The sequence below is a fragment of the Saccostrea cucullata genome, unplaced genomic scaffold, assembly GCF_032062105.1.
Source record: "Saccostrea cucullata isolate Sc308-1 unplaced genomic scaffold, CSIRO_AGI_Scuc_v1 ctg969, whole genome shotgun sequence".
NCBI lineage: Eukaryota > Metazoa > Mollusca > Bivalvia > Ostreida > Ostreidae > Saccostrea > Saccostrea cuccullata.
This window is the reverse complement of record NW_026932596.1, coordinates 342,011-356,028: the sequence shown is the minus strand read 5'-3', so window position 1 is coordinate 356,028 and position 14,018 is coordinate 342,011. Positions and strand designations below refer to the sequence as shown.

At 31.5% G+C, this 14,018-nt stretch overlaps 1 protein-coding gene and 1 long non-coding RNA gene across 4 annotated transcripts in view; both read left to right on the top strand.

Moving 5' to 3' along the window:
- Window positions 1–14,018, top strand: part of LOC134235537 (protein draper-like) — a 42,385-nt gene that overhangs the window by 15,830 nt on the left and 12,537 nt on the right. The gene's annotated exons all lie outside the window — the stretch shown is intronic.
- LOC134235549 (uncharacterized) lies at window positions 3,903–10,097 on the top strand. Its single transcript, XR_009985429.1, has 3 exons — window positions 3,903–4,170; window positions 9,454–9,620; window positions 9,998–10,097. It is a non-coding gene; the product is annotated as an uncharacterized LOC134235549 (long non-coding RNA).

Genomic DNA, 14,018 nt, shown 5'->3' with positions numbered 1-14,018 from the left:
TATTTAATACCCAGGAGCAGAGTAGAAGATTTTCAAAGAATTCATGTAATTTCACTATTATAATCTATAGAGCCCCACCCTTACACCAGAACCCCTGACCCTGGGGCCATAAAATTCACAATTTTGGTAGAGGCACTCTTGCTCATCATAACTATGTACTTAGTAGGTTTATTTAATACCCAGTAGCAGAGAAGAAGATTTTCAAAGAAATAATGCATTTTCACTATATACTTATTTGGCCCCACCCTAGCACTAGAACCCATGCCCCCGGGGCCATGAATTTCACAATTTTGGTAGAGGACTCAATGCTGATTACAATCATGCAAACAGTTTGACTGCTTGATGTCCAGGAGTAAAGAAGAAGGTTTTTAAAGATTGCACTAATTTTAGTGGTTTTTGCCCCACCCCCAGGCCCCAGGGGGGCAGGGACCATGAAATTCACAATTTTTGTTCCCCTTCACCCATAGATGCTTTGTGCCAAATTTGGTTGAAATTGGTTCAGTGGTTGCAGAGAAGAAGCTAAAAATGTTCAAATGTTAACGCACGACGAACGACGAACGACGACGGACGAAAAGTGATAGCAATAGGTCACCTGAGTTTACTCAGGTGACCTAAAAACTGAAAATTCAACATGGATCGGACGTTGTTCACCATGCATCGGACAGACGGTATGGAGACCGGGAAAACATCATACCTTTATCACAGTGCTTTAAAATCCTTGATATGGATATATTTTCATCTTTTATCTAAGAAATAACCCTCAACTTTATTTTAATGGACGATATTATTGCACAATTGTAGAACGATTCCCGAGACCTCACTCTACCTTAGAAATGCTTTAAAGTGCTTATAATGCGGTAATTCGCGCCTTTTTCTCATGGTTTATCATACTCTGGTTTGTAGAAATAAATTGACTAAAATTCCAGACGTCATATATCGATAACTTGTATTTTGACTGAAAATATAGAGTTTTTATTTTCTTTTTCCACAAAAAACAGCTGTCAGCTGGGTTCTGTATGAAAATGGTAGTGCTTACCTTTGCATCGAAAAGTGTCCGATGCATGGTTAAATTGTGTCCGATGTACGGTGAAAATAGCACACTAGTAAAAACCAGCTCTGATAAGAATTAAACAAACATTGAAGTGAAATTTCTTTATAATTTATGTAAAATTACCAATCCCTGACAAAATTCACCAAAGTCCGACTCGTTCCGTGGAAGTCGAATTTAAAAGAACGATAACTCTAAAAATTGCAAAATCATAAATTTCTGGTTATTCCCCTTTGATGATGTAAAATATGACGTAACTTCAAGGCCATTTGCGGGGTATTTTCATCACAACATGATACAGTGGACCTTCAGATATCCGGACGCCAGATATCCGGATGCTTCAGTATCCGGACGATTTTTCATCGGAACGAAATTTTTAAATGTTATTCTGTCTTGTTTAATTGGTGATTCAGATATCCGGATGCTTCACATATCCGGACAAATTGACTGGGAACCAAAGCGCCCGGATAAATGGGGGTCCACTGTAAACACAATCGGTATCATTAAAAAAATTAAATCTTCGTCTTTATGACAGAAACAAATAAATACACAGAACTCTTAAGTTGAAAAAGAGTTTATTGCCTAAAGTTGTCCGAAGCAAGGTATGTGTCCGATGCATGGTGAACTCACCCTACATGTATTTACCCCCGTTGAGAGTCGTCATTTTTTTTTTTTAACATTTTCACTACTCATTAACCTCTCAATTCCTTTCATCATAAAGAAAGTTTTTTTTGTTTTCGAGTAAACCTTTTTAAGAATATCTTTAGATTATTAGTATTTCCAGCGATAGATTCTATGTTAGATTTTAAGGATTAAAGAAAAAAAAAAACTGGATAAAAGAAAAAACGCAACGAAATCTACATAAAAAATAACTTAATTTATTAAAACAATACAATATTAGAACTACTTTAAAACCGAGAGATTTCTTGCTTTTGAAAAAAATATTTCAAAAGAATTCAAATTAAGAAATGTAAGTCTAACCAAAAATGAATAATTTCATAGATTTGGCAAATGCACTTCTACATTGTATATGTATGTAATATGGATTGGATAAAATGTTTAAATGTACAGGGTGTTCCAGAATATATGATACCATCTCATGATTATATAAAATATAATGTAATGGATATTGAATTACAACAAATGCACTATAAACATTGCATATACCGTCCAATTTTATTCACACAATTTGAGGGACATTAAAAAGAACATGACAAAATGAGATCACTTTGAAAAATGATGATGGTTTTTAAATTATGTCCTCTAAATGATGTCCAATCTGGGTAATGATCATGTCTAGATATTACACAAAATTCCATAACTTAAGACAAAGATGGGATTTTCTTTAGTAATAATTTAGCAATAAACTAGATTTTCATTGGAAAGTACCCTTTTATATGAATTTATGATTTAGACTTAGGTTTTGTAACAATATTTTAAGACTGGAATTGATAATTATAGTTTTGAAATGAGGGTACCCAGCCTGTTTGATAAATCCATTTTGATTGAAATGTTATTTTTAGCAATTTTTTACGTAATTATATGGCTTCATTATTCCAACATTGTGAGATTTTTTAACTGAAATTATTAGTTGCTAAAAGTTGTATTTACTCAAATATTTAATGATGCAAATTTCAAAGAAATTGGTCAAAACATGCGTTTCTGACAATAATTTAAAATGGTATCATTTATTATGGGACACCCTGTATAATCTATCTACATTCCATTTAAAAAAAAAAGATCTAAGAGAAAATCTATTATTTCAGAGGGTACTTGCAGACAAATTTAACTTCAACAATAGACTTTTTGTTGTTTTGGTTTATATACCAAAATTTAAAGCAATCGTTTAATGGAACATTGAATTCAAATTAAGAAATATAAGTCTAACCAGAAATGAATAATTTCATAGATTTGGCAAATGCACTTCTACATTTTATATGTATGTAATATGGATTGGATAAAATGTTTAAATGTATAATCTATATACATTCCTTTTTTTTAAAAAAAGATCTAAGAAAAAATCTATTATTTCAGAGGGTTTTTTCAGACAAACTAAAGTTCAACAATAGACTTTTTGTGGTTTTGGTTTATATACAAAAATTTAAAGCAATCGTTTAATGGAACATTGAACAGCTATTTTTATACTATTATAACGTCAATTTATTACCATAAAAAAATAGAAATCATTTGAATAATAATGAATTCATAAAATTTAGATGCAGTTAAAAATTTCTAACAATAATATTTTGTTCTTATTCGTACAAAATTTTATTACTACATATTAGATAGAAAGTTTATTTTTTCATGGAAATAAGCATTTTATTGATTCTTTTAATTTCCAATAGAAATCATTAGAATAATAATGAATTCATGAAATTTAAATGCAGTTGAAAATTTTTAACGATAATTTTATTACTATACATTAGATAGAAAATTTGATTTTTCATGGAAACAAGCATTTTATTGATTCTTTTCAATGTTCCATAAACCGATTGCTTTTGATCAAATATTGATTTCAATGTGTTGTGCTTCTTTATTCTCTGTTTGGAGAAAAGGTACATCTGCACCTAACTATGATTATCTGTGTCTGATCTTCAGAATACGTGACCAATAATATTCATAAGACAGCCTTTAAAAAATCCCCGTTATTTCCAATATCCATGTAACCTTGAACTTGCTTGTAATTTAAACAGTTTTTGAAAGACTTTTTTGTTTCTACACTCGTTGTTACGTTCATTTGAACTGGAACATAATGTAACAAATATATAAGACAAAGTATAAAGTCTCACATTTCAGACTAAACTTACACCGTCCACTTCAGTCAGCATGGGTAACTTCATAAATTTTAGAAGCAATCAGTTGTTTACCATTCTGAAATTTATTCTATTAATTTGTAAGTAATTCAACTACATATTTTTTTTTTATATTTGAAACGAATTTTTTCGTTTCCATCTGTTCTTAAAAAGTATTATTTCCTTCAGAAACTTGTTTTTGTTTTTCTTTGTAGGTTTGGATCAATGTCAAAGTGTGAGATATTGCTACTACTATTATAATTCCTATTCCGGATACATATACTATAAATGCATCTACTATTATTATTACTACTACTACGACTATAGCAGGTGCGTTATTTTTAATATATTTACATCCACTGAATATTTTCTCCTTTATTTCTTAAGGAAACCCATTGCGTTAATCACTGCATGAACTACAGTCGGCATGTCGCCTGTACAGATTTCTTGATCAGTGGCTGTTCCATCAATGAAACGTTCGCATCATTAATACAATAATTAATTTTTTAATCCTCCTTTAAATGATTATTTAAAGAGATATAAACATAAACAATAAAATGTCTTTCTTTGTTTGTTATTACTGGAATTAACGGTCGCTGCTTCCGTTAATTCCAGTAATAACAAACAAAGAAAGCATTTTATTGTTTAAGGACCCTCTCTACACAAGTCCAATTTTTTTTTGGACATTGAGAAAAATATATCGTATAAAGGAGTTAATGTTAAGCTTATTTATCTAATATTCACTGCAGGTTGCGTGGCATTTACTCCCGGGAAAAATGTTTAAAGACAACACAGTATCAGTGAAAAGAAATCACTGTTAAATTTCAATAAAGAAAAAACATGCAAAAACACGTTCAGCTAATTTATCTTGGCCTTTTAAAATGTTAAAAATACTTGCATTAATTACAAATTGAGTAATATGTTGTAAATTACCATCTTTTAGAATTTAGATCTAGGGGCAGATCACTTTAAGTGCAGAAAAATACCTTAGAATCAGAACTCGTTAGTGTGCAGTGTAGAGAGAGTTCTTAGATTAATACTGTACAAGGAACATTCATTCATTGGTCTATTTTATTTATAATTAGAGTTTGTTTTATTTCTTTCATTAGGAACAACAATTGTTAAATAGAATCCAAAATAAACATCTTTTAAAAAATTAGAAAAACATACCGCTATTACCGGTTTAAAAAACCCCTGTAAAATGACTTTTCTCAAATTCATAAATTGAATTTCAGATTAAATTTGATTATTTGTTATTTGATGCCCTTCGATAATTTTTCATTAAAATGGAGGCGCCAGCAATTGCTGGGAGAGAGCTGAAAATTTTGACCCTCGGACCTCAAGGCCATTGAGCAGGTAGAGCCCAATTTTCGTGTCAGCATCTACTGCAACACGGGACCCCAGTTTATACGGTCTCATCGAACGACCATTTTCCAAGTCCCACAGCGGGATTCGCACTCGCGCCAAAGGTGTCAATTCCTTGTTTCGCGACACAAGAACAGAGACACTGCGAGTCGCGTGCGACGTAAGAATTCTTTCTTTTATTAACATGTAAATTCATTTGATTTAAATCTATTCGACAAAACGTTTAAACTATTAATATTTTTTATTCAGAATCAATTTCGCAGGTATGTTAAGGTTACAACAAAATATTCCACTTGTCTATATAATATGACGTCATGGTAAGCTATATGACGTGAAGTGTAGAGATAACAATTGCAATTTCTTAAAATTGATATCTTAGATTGATTTGAGGTCGTAAAAATTAATCAAAATATGGAGAGGCATAATATAAACGGAATTTTGTCGTTTCTGGGTCTCTGTATTTGTCACAGAGGTTAAATACCAAACCCGTGACGTCATAACTGTAGATCATGCAGTTGCAGAGTGAAAGTAAAAACGTAACGAGAATTCATGCAATCACAAGAAATCGGAGTTTAAAAGCATTTAGAATGAATATCATGTGTGATTCATGTGGGAATAAAGCTTATGAATAAGGTATGCTAATATATTTCTACAATTTATTCGTAAAATTAAAGCTGGCAGGGGGTTTACTTGCCGATCAGCCTTTCCTCTGTCGTTCGTAACAAAAAAGATGCAAAAGTTCAACACTACGCCGCACACTTTGAAACTTCATTTTTGTTTCTATCTAAAATTTTTATTCTAATGATTTTGGAAAGTGCTGCTAGAATCGTATGGTTTACGGGAATTAATGCAATTTTTTCCGATTTTATGAACAAAATGTAAAAATTTTGGGAAGGTTTTGTCCGAAAGTGTTGAATAATTATTTCTGTGATAGGACAGTAGGATTCTAGCAGCACTTTTCATGGCACAGAGATACTTTTACATAACTATTTTTACAAATTGAAATTAATTATCCCCGGGGTTGTGTTGAACTTTTCACTTTTTCATTAAGGCATTTTTTCTAATTATAGACGTGACGTGGTGACGTCGTGGTGAATTGCTTCCTGTAGTACAGTCCCATTGAAGTCTATAGAATGCATGATGATAGCAAAAGTTTTATCCATGGTTTTTCCGATTTATTAGTGTTACCTAGTATTTAAAAAAGTTTAATTCGCCGAATTCTGATCCATGTGCTGCCTTAACAAACCCGCGTTATGGGTGTAATTATTAAATCTGTATTTACTTTTTAAATTGCGAACATTTTTAATCTATATTTTATACTCTATATGGAAATCTGAATACATCTGGTGTTTTGATTGCAATCCTGATTTGAACTATACGAGGGACGTTCACTAAATAATGTCATAGGTGCTCGGAAAGAAACAAAAACACGCTTTTCTATGATTTAGTCCTAGTGATTAAAATAAAATATTCTCTTTGAATGAAAACACATGCCCGCAACATTTTTATTCAATTCATAATTGTTTTTGAACACATTTTTGAGTATGACCCTTCGTATTCTGGAATATGGCAGATCCCATGGTTTCCTGTACTTGCTTTTTCTTTCTGAAAGGTTTTTTTTTACAAGTTTGGGAAATGAAACAAGTCAAACGTTGAAAGTGCTGCCCAGTATTGTTGGTGTGACAAAACATTAAATTTCTTTTTGACCCCAGAACTCCTTTACTCTTCATAGTCTGGGTTTGGACGCTGACATGAAGAAATTTAATGTAGTGAATTCCTAATTCTGGCTCTTTCCTCTCATAAACCTTTTACTTTTTTGCAAACATTTTGCTTTTTAGACTCTTCCAGAAATTGAAATTACTTCCCCAATAAGAAGTTAAAAACAAGACGACTAATATTTAAGAAAATAGCATATAAAACTGTTTTGTGCTCTTCCAATTCTTTGCTCTTTTTAGCCATTTTCTGGTTTGTCAAGTGTATTTCATTGTAAATTTGTTTTGAGGGTTTAAAACAAAATTGATTCAAGTTTCATTATCTGTTTGAATTTCAGACAAACATGGATGAGTACATTTTTTTTTATTTATTTTTTTTTTAAATTAAGTGTTTAGATTTTCCTACACGCTGTCGTTTTCACTCATTTTTCAAAATATTGGGTGACGTTTGAGCATAAACTTTTTTACTATCAAATGTTTCCTTAAAAAGTAAGAACTACCCCCATAATGATGTTTATCAAATTTGCTATGTGTCTTAAAGTCAGTCAAACATACTCAGTGATAATTTGTTGAAATTTCGAAAATATATATTGGTTCTTGTATGTCCTTGTAGCCAAGGGCGGTACCCATTTTTGATGCGCATTAAATTATTTTGTTTATTGAAATCCACCTGCTCATGTGTGTATAAAACAGGCATTGGTTGCTGTAAATTAAACATTTTAATTAATATATCTTTGGGATTTTTTACAAGTTTTACAGCAGTTTTAATGAAGCGTTAAATTTCACTATACTGATTCTTGACTATTCAATTTAAATGCAGTGTCTCGAGTAGCCCATGTTTTCCAGCTTCTCACAATGGAAGTATGTGATGAAGAGCCGTCACGTACATGTTAACTGTTATCAACTCATTAGAAATTTAAAATTTAGAGAAAGTTAATGGCATATAATTTTTATGTTGTGTGTCATCAAGCTGATGACATTATTTATTGAATGTCCCTCGTACACAAAAAAGAGATGAAATAGGGAAACAGGTGTTTTAAAAATCACGCTACCAAAGCTAACCCAATCTTCAGAGTAAATTTTCAAAATGAGGCATAAAATATAAGGCTTTGGATAATTATCTACAGTTTAGCTCATAGGAACTGGAATCAAGATCTCTGACTCTTGTGTTTCAAATCCATTTGCCTTGAAGAAACCCGATATCGGTATATACCTGTATAATTTTTTAGGCACTATTGTTTAACATAAATTTATGTATTTTTTTTTTTCTTTTTTTGTTTTAAAAATAAACCCTTGTTTAGTCTTATTTTTTTTCTATACACGTTACTTGTATTTTCCCCATTACCAATTATTTGTAAAGTGTAGAAAGAATTTCCCGAATTTTAGTGGAGGTTACATTTATAATTGTTTGGAGGGGACTTCCCGAAAGCTAACGTCTTCCAGAAAGTAGAACGTGCAGAACTTGTAATTAAATGACTTTGACATTTGACAAATTGTTTTAAATTTTAAAACTCCCTCTGTATTGATATTTAGTAAATATTTATAATTTTTAACTTAAAACCCCTTTATCTTTCTCTTTTTTGGGGGGTGAGGTGGGGGTTTTCACTGCTTTATGCGTAAATAATTGTATTGATCAATATTGAAAAAGAACAAAGAAAATATGTTAGGACAACGTTAATGTTAATCTTCGTGTATATGTATGTATAATAATTCTATAACAAGAAACATGGCTGCCACATTTCGAGAAAGGCAAAATTTGCATCTGTCCATCGGCAAGTCCTGTTGTTTTCATATGAGTGAAAATTTATCAAGAACTATAAATGTATAGATAGTTTAAATATTTAAACTGAAACGCATTTCTAATAAAGATATTTTTCTAAATGCAGAAACATTCCGAATGCATATTAAGGTACCTTTGATCTAAAAAAAAAATTAAAAATCATCAAGAATTGACTTCATTATATTAAAAAAAAGAAAATCAATTTAAATATTTCAGTATTATCACTGACACACATAAGACAAATTGTATAATAATCCGTAATAGTTCATAAATCATTTTTTTAATTTTCAATTGTACCTTTAATCCGCCATGCAATTATTCATAATACAGCAAGAAAGATTCAGTATTTTAAAAAAAAATATTTGTGACAATGTTTAAATTAACTCTTTACAACTTACAGCATTACTATGCAACACACATTGAATCCTCTCGTCATAGAAATATTACTTTACCATTTCCCCGCAAGCACTTTATAACGGGGTACAAATTTCTCTAAAGTTTAGCGTAAATAATATTCTGAAATAATATTTTAATTAGAAAATAACTTTTCTTATTTTATGAGATTCAAGCAAGTATAAAATAGTTGGAATTTGGCAATAAATTGAAGATTAAATGAACTTTTTCAAGTGCGTGAAAATGCGTGATTGCGGGGAAACGGTAAATGCGTAATTTTGCGTTAGAAATAGGAAATGGTATATGCGTTAAATGCGTGACTGCGGGGAAGGGTGTTAAAAACACTTAAAATTCTATTTACAGCGGTTATTCGTCATCAGGAGCGGCAGCTGGAGGTGCGATTGGAGGTGTTGTGGGGTTTCTCTTCCTCGTGTGCATCTTGGTCAGTTGTGTTAAACTCTGCAAGAAGTCGAATCACCACATTATCGCTGTCAGACCAACGTACCCAACCGTGTCTTACACACGTTCATGTATGTTGCCCTTACTCAATAATTTGAAAAAAAAGTTTACTAATTGCACTAATACATAAATTGTTTATCATTTAATAAATAACCGCTGAAAAAAATTACTAATGGCACTAATACATTAAATGTTTATCATGTAATAAATTTCATGCTTCATGTGTGGCAAATTAAATATGAGGTTTGTTGCCTGCTTGAAAACAAAATAAATGAAATTTCATACGAAATATGAAAGGTTGCTTAAAGTAATAGTATTATAACAAAATTGCAAGCCGACGTAAACACAGAGCGAATAGAATTTATTACAGAAAGCAAAAAAGAAGCAACTTATAAAAATTAAGTTACAATGCAACTTTTCTTTAATAATTCATTCTACTTTTTTTCAGCTGGAAACGTGTATGATTACTAGATTGACAGTCATTCTACACCAACTTCTGCATCTTTACCAATCTTAGAAGCTTCCTCCCTTGTCAAAAATTTGTCAGCAGAACAACTACACTGATTAATATGTTTGTTCAGTGTAAAATGCTCAATTTTAATCATATTATATTTATATTTAACTTTCATAGATCTTGGTTTTAAAATTTGATGGATGTCAACAAGAGCCTTCATATGAACCTATATTATAATTAGTTACAATATAGCTATTGCTCGTTTCCTGAAAATACATATTAAAATTGTGTAGAGATATAAAGTTTTCCCTTTAAAATATTCATCTTTAATTATTCATTTACAATGTAATATGCAAACAATTTTAAAAGAAAATTATGTTGGCAATTTTCTTTTTATCCGATATTTTATAAAATGGCGTGATCGGTCGTCCAGAGAAACCACATGTTAGTTCTTAATGGCACCTGAACCTACCTCTGTTCTGAGGTTTGCTTCTAGCAAAGATTGAATACTATGAGGAAACTGAACGTCTAAGTATGATTGCGTTTTCGCATTTCAGTAAAAGATTCAACAAGTTGCCGTCCTTAAAAAGGGACTATAATACTGGACCATATGCATGTGGTTCTAAACAAAATTAAATTAAATTAAAGAAAAATTCGAGGATTAGTGAATATTCATGTATGTTCGTTCACATTTTCTACAATGATCTGCCTGACTGATAGTACTTTCATAGTAAAATTGTAAAATTTCATCTCTGATTGGGCTATACTTTTGTATTAAAAAATCGGGCTATTTTGGTTCATGTAACCGATAATGACTGGGGTTTGACATCTGTCTGGATTACTACGGAAGGAATCTATCATTTGAAAAATAGATCTGATGGTACCTGTATTACGCAGATTTCTTTTTCCGGAGCCCCCCCCCCTCCTTCACATGGACAATCGTTGCCACAGACCTGTATCAAGCTGTATTTGGATTACTGAATATCAAATTATTTTGCAATCCCTAGCGCACAAAACTCATGCAGGTGAAAACTTGTTTTATCTTTTAAAACTCAGAACTATTCGGTGAATGACGTTTTTAATTCAAGTTGTTATGTTATCTATAGTCTGCAAATTCTTCCTACTTTTTAAAATGCTTGTGCCATGGAATCAATGTTCAGTTTGTGTATTATAGAGAAATTCGGATGCACCTATGAGTAAATAAATACGATTTGCCGATTCAAAAAGCGAGATATGCCAATGGATGGCATATTCTAATACGAATAGGGCGAATTATTCTACGGGCAAGTTGTCGTCGAACTCCCTAGCATTCTCCCGCACACGTAGCCTGACGTATGTCCATGGCATCCGGTCTAACCTTAACTTATATATGGTCTAATAGGTCTACGCAATTAAGAGATATATTCAATTCTTTTTTTCTATTACATTGCTTTGCCAGTGTATTCTAAAACATGACACATATTTATTGTATTTCATGAAGCTGATTCATTTTATTATTCCGATTTTAACAAAAGTGATTTTTCTGGTTTTGTCTTTGTCTTTGTCTATTTTGTGTGATACATGTACATGTATGCAAATGTTTTTTTTTTGTTGCTTTTTTGTACTCTAATCCAACTGTTAAGGTGGTTTTTTTATGTTTTGCATCAATCTGATGAATTGCTTTTATTTTTACTAGATCTTTTGATAAAAGAATCACAGAAGCGACATCATATTTTGATTATTACAAGAAAGAGTGTACTTTGTGTATATATTTGTCTTTTTCTTTTTGTTCAATGGTTTTTGTTTATGTTTATAAATAAAATAATAAAACATTTTATCTTTCAAATGTGTCTCTTTTTATAACTTTGGAAAAGGGAATGAATTATCACCATTAATATAACTAACCAAAAAAAGAAGCATCTTTTAAAACTCTTGAAATATAAATTCATACTACATTTGATTTTTACGGAAGCCGGTAAGTACTAGAAAGAAAAAAATATCTGGCGATTGCAACATAAACTGTAAATAACCAGTCTGGCGACGGTTAGGTAATTATCTGGCAGCAGCTTGAAATTATATGGCGACCGCTAGAGAAGTATTCAGACTACCACAATATATCTTTAATCTGCAGATACTTATTTATGTGGCAGTCAACAGATAAAATACTTGTTCTACCTAAAACCTACCGGCCTCCGTATATTTTGTGTTAAGATCTCAAACAAAATATAATCATCAAGAGAAAATTTTCTTCCCGAACGTTATCCTACATGTACATGTTACTTCCTGCAGGTTTAACGGCTGTGCCTACATATGATGTCTTTAGTAACATGTACGTCTCGTTTTTCAATATTTCATTTTTAAATGTAAAGATGGAATGAGGCAAAAATTAAAATAAATATATGAACTGTTGCTTTCAATATTAGTTCAGGTAGCAGAAAGCTTCTACATAATATGCTGCACTCTAAATGGGTCTAATTCTAAAATATATTTATGCATTGATTTGCCATTCTTTTTAAAATGAGTTTAACTCAAATTTTAGGATGATATCTAAACTTTGTAATCGATTTTATCTTTCTAAATATATCATTCGTATGTTCTCTTCCCATTTCAGTAAGCCACTGTGGTGTTTTTCTTACATGTAGCTTGAATACTGTTTGATATATCCATATCTTTAATTCTTCAACACTACACAATTTTTTAACAATTTCCTAGGCGTTGATGCAGATGTCCTGGATTATTCTTAAAACAGAATAAAAAAAATTATATTTTTGTACTGCACTTTGTAAAGTTTGTCTCTCATTCTTTGACCCTTGCACACAAACAGTAACAACCAAGCTCTCGCGATAATATTTGCTTGCTTTCGAAGAAGAAACTTTTGATATGAATTAGAGGCAACTTCTCGGAAGTAAGTTTTTCGCTTTAAATCTTTGGAATCACGTGACGAGACTTTCCTACCCTGTTCCATTTTTAATCGGTATCAAGCATCTCCAATTTATTTTATCTGCTAAACATCAGCTGAAATCATCATTAGTCCATGTATATGAAGTAACGAGAATGACTCACCTGCCTGGAATGGTCATAATCAATTTATTTTTGCTGAGACAGCTTACTTTCATCAGTGGCTATGGTATGTTTTAAATATTTTTATCGTAATGTTTTAAAGATTTAATTTACTATGAGATTGCTTTTTGAAGTTCAATAGTTCGTAATGTTTCTGCAATGTCGCATGAATAATTTAGTTTTACGCAATGGGTCTGGGGATTTAAAGTGGTAAACATATCGAAAAATAACATTAATTGGGTTGTAGGACGTAGTGAATAAAACAGAATGTCTTACATTCTTCAAAAAAACACTCAATTAGGATTTCCCTTGACCTTCGATTTTAGAAAAACAGTTCAATCTGCATTTGTTACCAAGAAGCTCTGTATGTATGAAAAAGTAAGAGTGCACCAAAGGGCGACATAATGCATTCTTGACAGTTGATATCAGACAGGCAGCAGGACTGACCTACATGTATCACTAATTAAAGAACAGCCTACTTATATTTATTTATAAAGAAGAGAGTTGGAATATGCTTCATGTGTTTAAGAAAAGACATAAAACAGATATAAATGTTTGTGAGAATTGATTGTCAATATCAGTAAATTTCAAGCATTTTATATACTTTAAATGAATGCACTAGATTAATTGTATGTTGTTTAAAGTCTCAATCGAAAATTTTTCATTAATTTAGAGACGTCACAGTTAACGGCCAAGGGCTTTAAATTTAGACATTAACTCGGCACTCGGTGCCATTTGGATCTTTATCGGACAAACGGCAAGGCTTCTGAATTTAAAGTTTCATCAGCAGGACTTGCACTTTCACTTTTTAGTATTCATGGCAAAGGTATAATTGATTTTTTTTCCACTTTGGTCAATTTCATCCGGCACCTGAATCCAGAACGTTCCGAACACAGAGCAAACGTTTTAGTTAATAAGCGACAATGATGTTTTGAATTCAAGAAAGCAAGAAACAAACAGAAACAATTATTGCGTT